At 38.5% G+C, this 17,500-nt stretch overlaps 1 protein-coding gene across 1 annotated transcript in view; it reads right to left on the bottom strand.

Moving 5' to 3' along the window:
• Window positions 1-17,500, bottom strand: part of LOC122802737 (periodic tryptophan protein 2 homolog) — a 723,301-nt gene that overhangs the window by 277,582 nt on the left and 428,219 nt on the right. The window lies entirely within an intron of this gene.

Raw genomic sequence — 17,500 nt, 5'->3', positions numbered from 1 at the left:
AACCCCAAGCCAACTGGTACAAGGACCCCCCCCCCTCATTTTAGATACAGGGCTACTCATACTAGTTAATCTTAAAGAGGGCCCTTTGCTGCAGACTTGCACTTTGTAATCATTTCCCTCCTTACTCATGCTGCCTTTCAAAATTTTCATTATGGCCACGACTGGGGAAGGTAAAATTCTTTGACCTACATTGGCATTCCTATACATGGAATTAAAGCAAGCATGTTCCCCATAGCTCTAAGTGCCATCTATAGATCAGGTTCCATTTGCAAAATGAACACATTACAACAAAATTGGATAATATATACATTCTTACTATAACACTCATCTATATGAAAGCTTCTTTGAGGACTACACTTAAGGCAGCCTTCCTTTCTCTCTAAATTTAGCAATTATTTTCCCAAAATTTAAAAATGTAGGGCAACTATGCTCCCTTGTTGCCATGCACATTGATATTGACAGCTGTACTAGGGGAGTTCAGCTAGTCCCTGAACCAGCACATTTCCTGGAAAACATGAACAAGTAGTGAACATGTAGCACGTTTATCAAAGGACATATAATGATATATTTGCCAAAGTCATAGGAAACTTCAACAGCAGCCACTGGATGAAGGGCTGTTCAAGACACAGGGGGACCAAAAGAGAAGACTTCATACCAAGAGATGAGGACTTCTTCATGCACAAACTGAGATGATAAGAAAGTAACTTTTGCAGTTGATAATAGCGTCCCTCCTCAGTGGGCCTATGACCAGAAAGAAGCCCAAACAGTATTAAATTCTCAGCAGCCACATGACAATCAGCAATGAAATGCTTAGATGGTTGAGTCCCAAAGCAGAGATATACCAAAGTAGGCCTAATTCACGAGTCTCACTCCAAGCAATAGTGCTTAGTATAAAATGATGATCAAGTGGTAAACTGTGGCACAAATATCCACAGCGGAGATCTTCTTGAAACAGCCACTGGATGCAGCCAGTGATTGCACCATGTTTAAGTGGGTGGTTCATCACCTAATGCACCCAACAATACATTTGAACAAGGTTGTTTAGCAACTGCAGACCTTTCCCTACCACAAATGATCTTGACAGTTCTTCTGTCTTCCTAACTCATACACTCATTTTGGGTTCAGCCACAGTTGGTTGTGCACATCCAGTGTTTCAAGAGGTCGTTCTCCCTCCTTTTCAGCCTTTGAAAAGAAAACAGAGATGCCAAGACTTATTTAAAGACACTTATAAAACTCCTTTTGTGTGGAAGCATCCATTAGTCCTAAAGGATGCATAGCCCTTGTGAAAGACTAGACATTTCCTCCACGTAAAGGTCTGAAACAGAAAAACTGAGCGGGTAGAGTTGATATCCACTAGAAAAAGTGTCTACCAAGATGATTTTTACAGACCTTGACTAGGAGATTTGAAAGAATGAGTTACATGCTCTAAGGGTTCTTTCAAATTAGGGCAGAGAAACAGAAAATAACTGCTCGACCAGACAATGATGGGCCATACTTTTGGCCTGCACCAGCTCATCATGGAAAGAAATTGCTTATAAATGCATCCTGACAGTAGACTAAGGCTCATCTCACACAGGAGGCTCAAAATGGTCAATATGATGAATTCCCCAAGATGGGTGCACACAGATCAATAGTGCAATATCAGCTCTCCAAAGTGTGGAGAATTAACAGCCAATGAAATTGTCATTTTATCATGGTAAGTACTCTGCCCAAAGAAGAAATTTAGAGAACAAGAAGGAAACTCAACCAGAAAAGGTGAAGAGAAAATGCTGGCTGGGAAGAATTATGCATCTGATCAGCAAAAAGCAGTTCAAGCTTCAGCTTTGGCACAATAGATGGCTTCCAGTAATTTAGAGGAAAACCTAAATCGAATGTACTCTCAGCTGATTACAATAAATGAGACATTAAAGGAATATATCAACTCAAACAACAAAAGGTTGCAGAAGAAGCTTTAAGTAGCTATTCAGATGAACTGCTAAAACTGCAAAAATCAGAGGCTGAAATGAAGAAAAGGCTGGCTACCAATAAGCACATACAGTGGACATAAAAAGTTTACACACCCCTGTTAAAATGCCAGGTTTTTCTGATATAAAAAAATGAGACCACAATAAATCATTTCAAAACTTTTTCCACCTTTTATGTGACCTATAACCTGTATAATTCAATTGAAAAGCAAACAAATCTGTTAGTGGGAAAAAAAAGTACAATAAGCTGGTTGCATAAGTGTGAACACCCTTAAGCTAATATTTTGTTGAAGCACCTTTTGATTTAATTACAACATTCAGTCTTCTAGGGTACACACCTGCCATCAATTAAAGACACTCTGATTAACCCGAAATAAAGTTCAGCTGTCCTAGTAGGATTTTCCTGACCTTTACTCAAGTTGCCTGCTACAGCAAAAGCCATGGTTTGCAGAGAGCTTACAAAGCATCAAAGAGATCTCATTGTTGAAAGGTATCAGTCAGGAGAAGGGTACAAACAAATTTCCACAGCATTGTCTATACCATGGAACATAGTGAAGACAGTAATCAAAAAGTGGAGAAAATATGGGACAACAGTGACGTTGCAAAGAACTGGAGGTCCCTCCAAAATTGATGAAAAGACAAGACGAAAACTGGTCAGGGAGGCTACCAAGAAGCCTATAGCAACACTGAAAGAGCTGCAGGAATTTCTGGCAAGTACTGGTTGTGTACTACATGTGACAACAATCTCCCATATTCTCCATATGTCTGAGCTGTGGGGTAGGGTTGCAAGACGGAAGTCTTTTCTTACACAGGAAAACATCCAGGCCTGGCTAAAATTTGCAAAACAATACATCAAGTCTCCCAAAAGCATGTGAGAAAAAGTGTTATAGTCTGATGAGACCAAGGTTGAACTTTTTAGCCACAATTACAAAAGGTATGTTTGGCTCCAAAACAACACTCCGCATCACCAAATGAACACCATCCCCACAGTGAAGTATATCATGCTTTGGGGTTGCTTTTCTTCAGCTAGATCTGGGGTATTTAGTCAAGGTGGAGGGAATTATTAACAGTTCCAAATACCAGTCACTTTTGGCCCAAAACCTTCAGGCATCTGCTAGAAAGCTGAAGATGAAGAGGAATTTCACCCTCCAACATGACAATGTCCCCAAGCATACATCAAAATCAACAAAATAATGGCTTCACCAGAAGAAAATTAAAGTTTTGGAATGGCACAGCCGGAGTCCAGACCTAAATCCAATAGAAAATCTGTGGGGTGAGCTGAAGAAGCCTGTGTACAAGAGATGCCCTTGCAATCTGATAGATTTGGGGCGCCTTTGCAAGGAAGACTGGGCAAATACTGCCAAGTCAAGATGTGCCATGCTGATAGATTCCTACCCAAGAAGACTGAATGCTGTAATTAAATCAAAAGGTGCTTCAACTAAGTATTAAAGGGTATGCACACTTATGCAACCAGCTTATTGTACATTTTTTTATTTTTTATATTTTTCCCTTAACAGCTTTGTTTTTCAACTGAATTGTACAGGTTATAGGTCACATTAAAGGTGTGAAAATTTCTGAAATGATTTATTGTGGTCTCATTTTTTATATCACAAAAAGCTGGCATTTTAACAGGGGTGTGTAAACTTTTTATATCCACTGAACACATCAGGCATCCCTGTTTTGCTCCTCTCTTAACACTTATTTTTCCCCATTCACCCATTTATCATAACTTGCACCCATGAATTTTCATAACATTTATTATTAGTATTTTTCTCCTATACCATGCACGCCTCTAAAATCCGTCACATAGAAGCAATGTCACACCCTATCAGTCTTATTTTCTTTTCTTTCAGTATCATGTCTACTACTCCTTTCACTATATTTAACATTTATTTCACTTCTCTTCATTTTATACCATAAATCCCTTCTCCTACGACCTCATCCGATACTTTCTCCATCCTTTTTTGAAGTATTTTTATAAAAATTGTATAGTCAGTATACCCTTACTGTTATGGCTGAACATTTTTTTATATCTTTTCTTTCTTCCTTTTTCCATATAAATGTCATCTACCACATCTTCCATTATGCCTTCCTTCATCCATTTAATATTTTGAAAAACTTCTCTTTCATATTTATTTCCTTATAATAATCATAACATACCATCTAATCCTGGTGATAATGTGTTCTTAACTTCTTGAATCACCTTTCCCATTTCTTCTATTCTTATATCATTTTCTAAAAAAAAAAATCCTTACTTTTTCAGATATTTTTCACTTTCCATTCTTCGTGCCCTTCCACTTCCTCTTTTTTATACATTTTCTCTACAAAACTTTCCATCACCTCCATAACAAGCATCCCTCCATTCTTCTCTCATTTTTACTTTTCCTAAATAAGGAGGAACCTCCTGTCTCTTCCCTTTTGAAAAAAACAAATACCTATACAACATTTTTTTTACCCTTTCTCTTTCTTTTTAAACATCTGTTCTTATATTTCCCTTGGCACTTCCTTTTCCTATGTCTCTCTCACAATTCAGTTAAATTTCTTTACATTTCACCTTATTTTTTCTTATTCTTCCACTTTTAATTTTTTTATACTTTCTTATATACTACCCACCAAATTGTCTAATTTTCATAAAAAGGTCTCACTGTCATATGACCTTTCCATAACATTTCTCTCATCATTTCTTCCTCCTTTTTAAACTCTGCAGTTAATCACTTTAACCCTTTTCCCTTCTTTATTATTTCTGTTTTCCCCTATTTTAGCCCATACTGCTCTATGATCTGATAACTCTGCCATATGTACCACTCCTGTTATTTCTTTCCTGCCTTCAGAATAAATTATATAATCAATATCAGTCTTAAAAATTCACCTTTTAAATGTACATTCTCTATTTTTTCCTACTTTTAAATCTCCACATTTTATTAAATCCTTTAATATCGTAAAATGTGTTATTATTCTGTTTTCTTGCCTCTGGCACAGTTAAAATCTCCTATCATCACTACTGGCACAGTTATTTTCTTTTTTTATTTCTTTAAACAACTGTTTTCCCTCTGTCATATTAGCATATGCATAAATTGATCTCAAACATTTTTGTCTCATTCTCATACCACAAGCCTTCTTGCTACTGCTATTATTGCACCTAAAATTCTTATTTCTTCATTTTTTTATACAAATTCCTATTCCTGAACATGTTTCATTTCCTACAAACCAACCAATTGCCCCCCCCCCCCCCCCGCCTGTATTCTGTTCCTTTTTTTTCATTGCCTACATCATCAAATATATCAAGACTTTTGTCTGGAATTCTTCATTTTCCAGCTCTGTAACAGTTACTTCATCTCCATTTCTGTCCTTCAGGAAGTTTTCTCCTGTTCCTCTCTCCAGCTCTGCTGCACTCTCTTCTATCAAGGCATTCCCAGAACTGCTGTAGCAGCTCTCCAGTGCCACCTAGCAGCTCCAGAGAGTGCTTCATTTCCTCTCCTCTAAAGCAAAGGGGTCATTTATTAAATACCATTATCTGCAATATTTACATAATATACATTATTTACATTTATATCCTTTCACATTCATTTTTCATTATTTGCATACCTGTATACATGCATTTCATTCTATTTCCATTCATTGTTTGACTACCACCCTTTTTTCCACAACCAACATCTTGTTTTTCAATATCGCTACCAAGATTCATTTCTCTTTAAATTTTAACTCATGCAGTCTTTCATTCTAAACAGTTTATATTATAAAAAACATCTATTTTATTTGCAAATTCCCCACTTTGATTACGATAATAACCATATTCCAACATATTCCTACTTGTATTGTCCATTTGCTTAATACCTTCCAAAACATTATTTTCACATAGTTTTTCCATAATTTCTTTACCCTTTTACATATTAAAAAAGCACATTCTGCTGTTTCAACATTACCACAATAATTGTATAGACTTTCTTATTTTTATATGGCATATTTGATTTCACTGGCAACTTTTTTACTGATAATCTCCATAAAAAATTTCTACATTCTACATATTTGTTACACTACTCTAGTCTGTTGTTTTATTTTTTCTCCCTCCAACCTTTCCTATCATGTTATATGTCACTTATCTTTATTTTCTATAACAATTTTTTCTTGATAGTCTTATTTCCCCACTTTCCCATTATTTACCTCTTTGAAATTTACTCATCATACACCATATTTTCTTGCAATTTTCTTTTATTATACTTATTAATGACTTGTTTTCCTCTTTTAACCACTTTGACACTTTAGATAGTGTTAATGAAGCTGCAAAGTCAACATGATTTACCAAACCCAATCCTCCTTTTTCTTTAATGTACAGCACATCTCCCTATATAAATGGGGTGGTGCCCATGTCCCTAATGGACAAAGGAAGTCAGTATCAACTACCATAGACCCTTACCTCTGCGAACTTCACTCACCTAACCACCGACAACTGGGGCAACTCTGGATAAATATGGCTAGGCTTGTAAGGGCTCTAGGGCAGTTAGCCTAGTAACCTCTTATGAACTTACAAAATGAAAACGCAATAGACATTAATTCCTTTTTGTGTTTTACAAGGATCGTAAACAGGTTTGTGAAATATGCAAATTATCCCAATAAGACAGAATTTATTAAATACACTTTCTTTTTATATGACAACTTTTATGTTATCCAAAATAAACATATATTCCTTATTTTTTACATCTTCCCATTGCTGCATTTTAACTATCTCCTTTCCCAATTTTACACCTAATACTTCTGTTTCTTTCAGATTAAACTGAATAATTCCTATTTTACCCATTATTCCTAAACCTTGACTTTTAACCCTATTTATACTCATACCTATAGCTCGCAAATATTTAAGTTGCCCAATGGTTACTTCCATCCATTCTTTATTATTTGCTATTAAAATAATGTCATCTGCATAAGAGAACAAAACTGATGCTTTAATGCCTTCTATAGTCTTGCATTCTGCTATTTTAATGATGCATTTAATTTGGCTAACAACTGCATTCACAACCAATGCAAATAAAATACTATTTGTCGAACATCCCTGTATTACATCACTTTTTAGATCTAATTCTTGACTTAACCAACCATTCACTACAACTTTGACTATTTTTTTTCTTATGCTGAAACAAATATGTTTAATATCTTCTCACTTATATTCTTATATGTTCCATAAAATTTTATGTTGTATCCTGTCAAATGCTTTGCTCAAGTAACCTGCCATGATTTGAACTTCTGTGTTCCTATCCATTATATCATCAACAATTTCTCTTAATATCAAGTCTTGACTTCCATTTCCCTTTTCCCAAATATCGTTTCTTCTAACATTTAATTTTCCAGTTTCTTTTCTATTATTTTCATAAAGATCATATAGCTGAGGTATTTACTACTACTGTCTCCAAATTCTTATGTTCTCTCTTTCTCATATACATTTTATAACTCCAGCACATATTTTTCCTTGCCCAAAACATTCCTCTAACTGTTCATACTTCCATGAAGTACTACTTCTGCCAATCCAACATGTCTTTATACGGATCTATGTCATAACACTGAATTAATATAATGTCAACTTGCATAACAGTGAGACGACGTCCGAGAAAATTTAAATGAATTTAGTCCCAGAATGGCATAATTCACCTCTGGGAAACTGATCACTTGGCCACCAATAATTAAAACAAAAAACAAAGCAAATTAAACCCAAAGTGGAGGGGGGATCCACCCCCCCAACTAAATATACTAATTCCAAGATTGCACCACAGTGCAGTCTTTTTATCGAACCTTACTTATTCTCCATTTTTATTATCCTTTACCTTTTTTTTTCTTTCATACTTAAACCATTAACTTTCCTCTTCCTATCTTTTACCCTTTTCCCAACAGAATTTTTTCTTGTCTTCACCAGTCTCAAATAATTTCTTATTCACCACTTGTTTCTACCATTACTTGCATGCCTTGTTCTTTTACTTTTCAGTCTTCTTCTAGCTCATTATTATCTGTTGTTGACCGATCTTCTGGTTCTTTTCCTTGATCTCATTCCATTTCTTCCTCTTGCTCAATCTCTTGTTCTCTACATACTTTCTCCTTATATCCTTCTGTATTTTCCTAATGATCCATCCATAAATTACATTATTTTCACATTTAAAACATTTAAGTTCACATCTTTTTGCAACATGATCAACTTTGCAACAAATATAACATTTAATTTTGTCACAACTGTTAATTAAATGATCACTTTTCTCCATGCACACACAAAAAGTTTTTTGTCCCCAATATTTCACAGCGCTCTTGTTTCCATCTACAGTAATCATAATTAGAATATGCACAATTTTTTTCATTTTCCATTTTTAATACAACACTACATTCCCATTCCATAACCCTCTATTACTATACATTTTTGTAACGTCCATCAATTCTTTACATGCAGTCTTTAAATAGTCTTTTAGTGATTCTTTTTCTACTTTGCTTCAAAAGTGAACACAAATTTTCTTTTTTTGTCTATTAAGTGCTTCCAAAACATACAAATCCCATGGATTACAGTTTTCTTTAACTCTCATTGTCCCCAAAACATCTCTATATATTGACCCAATTCAAACAGAATGTCATAAAAAGCACCTTTATTTATATGAATAAATTGCCTTTTTTAGTGAAATACCCAGTGTCACTATTATTTTATCCAAAGTGTCATACCTGTCCAGCTCTTTTTCTTCTTCATAGCTTATTCTTATTAAATGTTTAGTTCTTCTTAATTCTGAATTATTTTCTACTCATCTTTCTCCATGTTTCACCATATCTGCATACAACAACTTCTCTTTTACCATTCCCTCCACTTCTTCTTAAATTCTTTCCATAACAGCTCCCCACAAAATTGCCTTCTCACTTTCAGGCTGACTTTGATTGATTAAATCCTGTAGATAAATAATCCCACAACACTCCTAACTGTAGGGATGTAAAATGCATTCCTTATGATTCTTACTCTTCACTTAGAATAATTGCTCCTAAAAATGAACTCCTTAGCTTGTGAAGGTTCAACCACCTTCACATTACCATGTGTGAACACCCCTCACTTCTCGCTGTGTGCAGGCACCTTTCCTGCAAGCACACATGCCACCATGTTATCCACATCTCCATTCTGCAAAGGTTCAACTGACTTCCTACCCAGACAAAACCTCTGGTCACTCTCTCTTTTCCCTCTCAAAACTCCACCTTACAGTAAACTAACTCCTCCAAAACATTTACATCCACCATACTCCTCCCTGCTTCTCTGAACTGCCACTTCCCCAGACTGGAAGCATGAAGTGCCACAATGAACAGTGTCCCTGCTTGCAAAGAGTAGAGAAAATTACCCAATGCCTTGGCTAAATTTCCCCAAACAGTATACATATCACAGTGGGTCTCCCCTGAAAAGAGGCTGCTAGCCTAGCAGGACTAATCTAGACAACAAAGGATACATAAAATAAAATTCAACGTTCCTTGCATCTGCAAAGATATTCGTTTTTTTCCCCATTAGCAAATGGAGTCAAGTCTGCAGCTGAAGGCAGATGTACAATCTGTTCTGAGTGAAATTTACAAAGACTGCTTTGAGCTTCATAAGATTTTAGCTGTTCTTTTCCCCCTCATTCATGACCACTTTTACAAGGAGATGAACTGTATGCAAGTGCAAGCAATTAATCAAAAGTTCACAGGAATCTTTGCTAAGGGAAATTCAAATGTATATCAGGAAGCATTTAAGTTAAAAATAAAGTTAGAAATTATGGTAAGTGAATAAAAGACAGCAACCCAAAAACTTTGATGCATTTAATAGAGTAGAAAGCAATTTACTTTTATTTAAAGATAGTCAGGGCTTTTTACCTTAGAGCAAAAAGTTATTCTTTTCTGAAAGCATGCACACTATTTTTCACATCTGGTATGAGGAATAGAGACAAGAAAAGAAGAGACACCAGTCTAAGTGGGAACAAAAACTAAAAGATGGTCTTTAGCACAGACAACCTAATACCTGTGGGTGCAGCTGCTGATTTCAGGCAACTGTTCTTATCTGAAGGGTTAAACAATTTTTGAAGGAATACATAGCTTTGTGTGTTTGTTCTAAGTTAACAGGGGATTGGTGATGTTCTGGAAATGTATTTTTTTTTGTTTGAGGTCTTTTATTAAAACAAAAAATATTGAACAATGTGTCACAGGCTCAAATGGAAATGAGAAGAAACAACTGTATAAAAGACCAGTCAAGCATTAGTATGTGCATGTAACACAAACACTGGAAACACACATTAGAAAACTGACATTTATATTAGGCGGGAACAATAAAATTTTTATCATAATGGCTACACTATTCATGTTATGTTGGAAAGTAAATGGCATTACAGGTACAGACAAAAAGGAAAGAGTACTGAATTATATTAAGAAATGCACAGTGCAAACAGCAATGCTGCATGAAAGGCATTTAGAAAGAAATGGGCATGTGAATTTGGCAAAGAAATGATTTCATAATGGATATTCAGCAAAATATGAGGGACACATGAAAAGGGTAGTAATAATACTGATTGTTACACGGACAGGTAGGGAGGTTCAAGAAATAAAGATAACGTGGAATTTTGGATGCAGATCTTTAAGAATAATAGGCATACAGATTACATACATGAAGTATTCAAAGAATTAAGCAATGGAGAAAGGACTTTTTGCCCAAAGAGATGACTGAATGTCGTAGTACATAAAATAGGCAAGAGGGGATTAATTTACTGAAGAAAACTGGCAAAAAGGACCAAGGTATTGAGAAAAAAATAACTAAAGAGGGAAAGTTAACACAGTGGGATGAGGCCAAGAAGACATTTGTACCTGCAAGCTAGAAATTGCATTCCCTACCAGGGATTGATAAAGTACAGGTAAATAGAATGAGATAAAGGGAATCTTAAGTGAAAGACCTGCTCTGGTAGAATTTTGAGTTGAATCTGAAACAGAAGCTGCTGTTAAAAAGGGACAATTAGTATGGCATATAAAACATTGCACAACAACTATAAGAATTAATCAGAGTAAGATAGAAAAGATTGGGGAGAGAGACAGGAAAAGCAATTTACAAGGGAACAATGAGGAAATATAAGTATGGCTCCCAAGTATGCAACAAAGTCCAGAAGGTTTAGGATTTTTGCTTGGAAGTGTTTGTCTAGGTGTTTTATACCCCACAAAGACTTGAATTTGTCTAGGTGTTTTATACCCCACACAGACTTGAATTTTTCCTCAGGCAGACAGAAAATGTTGGAGGTGTGATGGGGAAAAAGAGGTAACTGGGAACATACATTTTGGGAGAGTAATGAGCGAACAGGTTTTAAATATTACCTACAGAGTTCCATGTCAGAAATATTGGCTGAGCAAATGGCTGCAACTAAGGAAATGATTCTTTTGAGCTGGAACACAGGATCTAAACTGTCTACACACAGTAAAGTCCTGTTAAATGCAGTTCTGTTGACTGCCAAAAAAAGTAACTACTGGAAAAGAAAACCAAAGTCTAAATCTACTGCATTTGAAATACTGAAGAAATAACTGAAATAAGTAACTTTAGAAAAGGGAAGGAGCACATTAAATAGGAATAAATGGAAATTTGGGAACAACACGTGGAATAATGTTCAGAAAGAAGAGGAGTGAGGTTTAAGGGGAAGCAGAAATTCAGCAAATTATGTAATGTTGGACTGATGATAGTTATAAAGAAAGAAAGGATATGTGTTGTAAAATGTATGCAAAAGGAAAAAATGTTAAAATGTTTTCTTTTCTGTCTATGTATGTTTGTCTACGTCTTACATGAGAATTTAATACAGGTGTTTAAAAAATGGTCAATATGACCTATAAACTGACCAAGAGAGGTAGTATCAAGTACCACATTACATAACTGAGGAACCAGGTCTACTTCACATGTAAGTCTGCCAAGGAGAAGCAGTCATTTCCAACACTCTAGTCAACCGGTCCAGTAGAATTAGAAGGTGTATGAGAGAAACAACAGCCAAAATAAGAAAACAAAAGTACAGTTTTGTACCTACCATAAATGTAGATGTTCGAAGATCCACATTGCTGCAGTCCTTACACTTGGGTAGTTCGCTGTCCTCGGTCGGCCCGAATATCAAAGTATAAGGCTGACGTCGGTCAAGGCGCATTTGACTGACATCAGGACGTCAGGGTACAAATGCGCATGACCGACGTCATATCCTCAGTCTTCTCTTGCCCCAGATGTCAGAAGACCCTAAAAATAAAGGTCAAAACCAAAAGACAGCAAACAACCAACCAACCACCCTTGCACTAACTATATGTACAATATATACAATATATACAATACAACCCAACCCACACAACCACCTCTAACTACAGAGGGAAGGAGGGAGGTAAATTGGACTGCAGCAATGTGGATCTTGAACATCTACATTTATGGTAGGTACAAAACTGTACTATGTTCTTCATCTCACATTGCTGCAGTCCTTACACTTGGGTAGAATCCCAAAGCAGAGGTAAGGGAGGATGGCTAACTACAAGGAAGCAGGAGCTGCCAAGATGCCCTGCAAAACAGCCGTGGCAAAACCAGCTCTGGATTTAGAGTAAAGTGGCAGGTGATAATGCCTAGAAAAAGTATGCACTGAACTCCAAGTAGCTGCCTCCAAAATATCCTTGGTTGCCACTCCCCTCAAAAAAGCTGTCGAAGTGGCAGTAGCCCTAGTGGAATGAGGCCTAATCCCAGCTGGAATCTCCTTGCCATGATGGGAATAACAGAAAGCAATGCAAAACCCAATCCACTTAGAAATAGTTTGTTTTGACACAGGCTTGCCCTGAGAACTCAAAGCAAAAGAAACAAACTGCTGAGACTGCCTGAACCCTTTAGTTCTGTCCAAATAATAACGCAACTGCCTGTGTACATCTAAAGTGTGCAAAATCTTTTCCCCTTTATTTTGGGGATTTGCATAAAAGTAGGCAAATGAATAGTTTGGTTTAAAGCCACACTAGAAACCACCTTAGGCATAAAGGAAGGATTAGTACGTAATGATACCCTATCCTTATGGAAAATCAAGAAAGGCTCAACTGCCATAAGGGCCTGCAATTCAGAAACCCTTCTTGCAGAGGTAATGGCCAACAAAAAAGCAGTCTTCCATGACAAATATTTCAACTCAGCAGTAGCTGCAGGCTCAAAAGGTTGTAGAGTGAGTTTCTCCAACACAAAATTGAGATCCCAAGCAGGAGTAGGAGCTCTTCGTGGGGTCTTATATTCTTTGCCCCTCTAAGAAATTGCTTGAACAAAGGATGAGAAAACAATGGTGGAGTCGCAATCATAGTGAGCCGAAATTGCTGCAGCATGAACTTTAATAGAAGAGAAAGACAAACCTTTGTCTAGTAACTCAGTAAGATATTGAAGAGCCACACAAATTAGGCTCAGAAACATCAAAATCTTTTACTGCACTCCAAAATAAAAATCTCTTCCATTTGTCTGCGTACACTTTCCTTGTACTAGGCCTTCTAGCTTCCAAAATAACATTCAAAACTTGCTGAGGAAGTGGAGGCCCACTATGGTTCAAAACAGAATATGCCAGGCTGTTAGGTGCAGAGAGTGAAGCTTGACATTTAGCAAATGGCCGTCCTCCTGCGACAACAGGTGTGGAATCGAAGGCAAAGGCCATGGAGGCTTCCGTACCAGACTTCTCAGTAATGGGTACCAGTGCTGTCGAGGCCAATCCGGAGCTATTAAAATCATCCTTGGCTTGTCCTGTCTGACCTTTAGAAGTACCTTTGGGAGGAGAGGCAGAGGTGGAAAGGCATACACATGAAGATTGCTCCAATTGAAAGAAAGAGCATCCACTCTCCAAGCTGTGGGATGAAACCTTTTTTCAAAACTTTGGCAGCTGATGGTTTAGTGGAGAAGCGAACAGATCTATGTCTGGAGTTCCCCATGACACTGTCAATTTCTGAAATACATGAGGATCCAATTTCCACTCGTGGGGATCCATAATTCGTCTGCTCAACACATCTGCTAAGGAGTTCTGTGCTCCTGGCAGAAACCTTGCCTGAAGATTGAGCTGTAAACTGAGAGCAGTCTCCCACAAAATCATTGCTTGCCTGCATAGAGGATAAGAATGCGTTCCCCCTTACTTGTTGATGTACCACATGACATTGTGTTGTCTGTTAGAATCAACACCTGCCCTGGAAGAAGTAATTCCTTGAAAGCTATTAATGCAAACTGGACTGCTAACATCTCCTTCATGTTGATATGTAGATGTTGTAGTCTGACAGGCCACTTGTTTTGTATCCACTTTCCATTTAGATGAGCTCCCCAAGCTGTGTCTGAGGCATCTGTCGTTAAAATCTGACTCGCCTCTGGCCGGGTCACAGAGAGTCCCTTGTTTAGGTGACATTCCTGAGCCCACCACAAAAATTCCTTTTGAATGCAAGGTATTATTTGAATGACAGTGTCCAGATCCTGGCAGTGCTGTGTCCATACATTTTTGAGATACCATTGTAGCTTCCTCATATGCAGTTTGGCATTGGGAAGCACCCGAATACAAGATGCCATGAACCCTAAGGCTTGAAGGACTGTCCTTGCAGTCAGCCCGGACTGATGAGATAGTTGATGGAAGTAAAGGGATAGACTCTTTTGTTTGTCCGGGGTTAAAAGGCCATCTGGGATGCTGTATTCAGTCTCACACCCAGAAAGCACATGTCCTGAGAGGGTACTAGACTGGACTTTATTTCATTCACAGAATACCCCAGGCATCTTAGCACTGCTATCACATATTCCAAATGATGAAGAAGCTGTTTGGTTGGTTGAGCCAGAATCAGGCAGTCGTCCAAATAAGGATAGATCTGTATTCCTTTTAGCCTGAAGAAAGCTATCACTGGAGCCAGAACTTTCGTGAACACTCTGGGCGCAGTAGATAAGCCAAAGGGCAATGCAGAGAACTGATAGTGAGAAGTCCCAGCTCGAAAACGCAGATACTTCCTGCAACTTAGTCTGATAGGAACATGAAGGTAAGCCTCCTTGAGATCCAAAGTTACCATCCAATGATCTTTGCCCAGCAGAGGTAAAAGCTGCTGCAACGTCAACATTTTGAACTTGGGAATGTCCAGATAAGTGTTGAGGATAGATAAATCCAAAATTGGTCTCCACGTGTTCCTTCTTTGGTACTAGGAACAGGCGAGAATAAAATCCTAGGCCCACTTCTGGCATAGGGACCGGCTGTATGGCCCCTATTTGGAGCAACAGAGAAACCTGCTTGTGAGCCTCTATTCTTTGTTGAGGAGGAACGTCTGGCATGCCTTTGAAAGGAGGCAAGGTATGGAAATAAAACCTGTAGCCGTGGTGTATGATATCCAATACCCATCTGTCTTGGGTAATTAAACTCCAATTTTCTTTGAAAAGTGCCAACCTTCCTCCCAAAGGTGCTGCCAGACAAGAAGGCTCTGGCAGCTGAAAAGGTAGGTCATTGGGTCTGTTTACGAAAGGACTGACCCCTACCCTCACCCGAAGACTGTGCAGGAGAACTCCCTGTTCTAGGCCTGAAAGAGCCCTGAGCTCTGCCCCTACCACGTCTAGATCTACCCCTAGACTGGGAATCATAAGAAGGATACGTCCACCCCTTAGTAGGCCAATTTCTACTAAACTTTGGAGGCTGGACCTGCAAAAAATCTTTAACAGTCTGCATAGACTTAGCTTTGTCTTCCATTTTCTTTGGTCCTCCTGTTGAGGCAGTTTTAAACAACACGTCAGATTGTAAAGGAGCATCTAAAATCCTTGTTTTAACATGTTCAGACAAATTTTGATCCCTTAACCAGGCGTGCCTGCGAAGAACTGACCCAGTGGCAGCCACCCTAGACGAGGCCTGTACAGCATCAAAACCACATTGCAAAGAATGCTTACCCACCTGTTCAGAAACATGTACTAAATCTTGCAACTCTTTACAATCAATACCTACTGCCAGAGCATCAACCTTAGACTTCAATTGTGAAAGGAGATAGTTTTGGTATTTCAACATGTGAAACTGGCAATTCAAAGCCCTCATAGCAAGAGTGGAAGTAGTATAAACTTTCTTTCCCCATCTATCCAAGGCCCTAGCCTCTTTGTCTGCAGGAACCGGATTCTTAATAACAGAAGCCTTAACACCTTTAGGCCCCTGGCTAACAGTTTCTGGGTCTGCCCTAGGACTCTTAAAAAGATACTTATGAGCTTCAGGCACCCTGTAATACCTATCCGGCTTAACAGGAGCAGGAGGCAAAGAATCAGGATTAAGAGAAGCCTCTGTAAAAACATCTTCCACTACATCCAAAACAGGAGGCATAGCCAAAGGCCTATGCTGGGGTAAAAACAAAAATTCCCTAAGCCTTTTCCTGGAATCAGAGAAGTCCTGACCTTCCCACTTAAAATGCTCCCTCATAGAATGAAGAGTTTCTGAAAAAGAAAAATCCTCAGGAGGAGAAGCAGAAGGAGTAGAATCATCCACATCAGAATCAGAATAAGGAGAGTACTCCTGCAAGTCTTCAGCCAAGACTCTGAAACATCTGAAGCCTGCTCAAAACCCCCAGCTCAGGCTCCACCCTAGGTCTCTTATCAGGAGGGGCATAGAACCCTAATCAAAGTAATCAAATCTTCTGCCATTTTAAGCATATGCTTCTTGGGCACAGTTCCTGAAGAGCTAGGGGTAACACCAACTGAAGCTAAACCTGGCCTGCCCCTGGGAGAAGCCTTTGAAACAGAAGGAGAGGGCCTAGCCACCCTGGGAAGGGAGGGGAGTATAGTAACCTGAGAAGCCCCCTCAGCCTGACTTGCCTCCTGAGAGGCCACATCTTGCAATAAAAAGTCTCACCCTGGGAACAAAGAAACCTCCGTGGAGCTACCGGCTCCACCTACACCTCTAAAGAACCGGCGGCCGGTACAGACGGTTCTACTGGCCTAGGCTTAACTGCCTTGTCCTTGCGCGTCTGTGAAGAAGCGGGCGTCGGAGCATCCGGCGGCATTTTATAATTGCACCGCTTCCCAAAGACTAACCTTGCACAATCCAACCTTCTCTTTATAGTGCGTTTATTAAATCTAGCACAAGGCGACAGCCAACAACGTCGTGCTCAGGCCCTAAGCAAGGAATACACAAAGTATGATAATCTCTATGCGGTATCTGTTTCCCACAAAATGCAATTATTGACTTTTTCTGACATCCGGTAAATCACTGAGGCAAGAAAAACTAAAATATTCTAACGGGTACTTAGCCAACTTTGAACTCGGTCTGAAACTTGATCGAAAAATCTCAGAACGCCAACCGGCACTGCAATGCTGCTTCTGCATCGGACCATGCGGCAAAAGACTGAGGATATGGCGTCGGTCATGCGTTGTACCCTGACGTCCTGATGTCAGTCAAATGCGCCTTGACCGACGTCAGCCTTATACTTTGATATTCGGGCCGACCGAGGACAGCGGACTACCCAAGTGTAAGGACTGCAGCAATGTGAGATGAAGAACATCAAACAATACAAAACGTAATTTGTAACAATGCAAACAAATGTCTTCTTTATTAATAAATTATTTGTAC

Source organism: Protopterus annectens, chromosome 5.part0, assembly GCF_019279795.1.
Source record: "Protopterus annectens isolate FY-2018-M chromosome 5.part0, PAN1.0, whole genome shotgun sequence".
Classification (NCBI taxonomy): domain Eukaryota; kingdom Metazoa; phylum Chordata; order Ceratodontiformes; family Protopteridae; genus Protopterus; species Protopterus annectens.
Note: the sequence above shows the minus strand (reverse complement) of the source record. Positions and strands in the feature narration are given on the sequence as shown.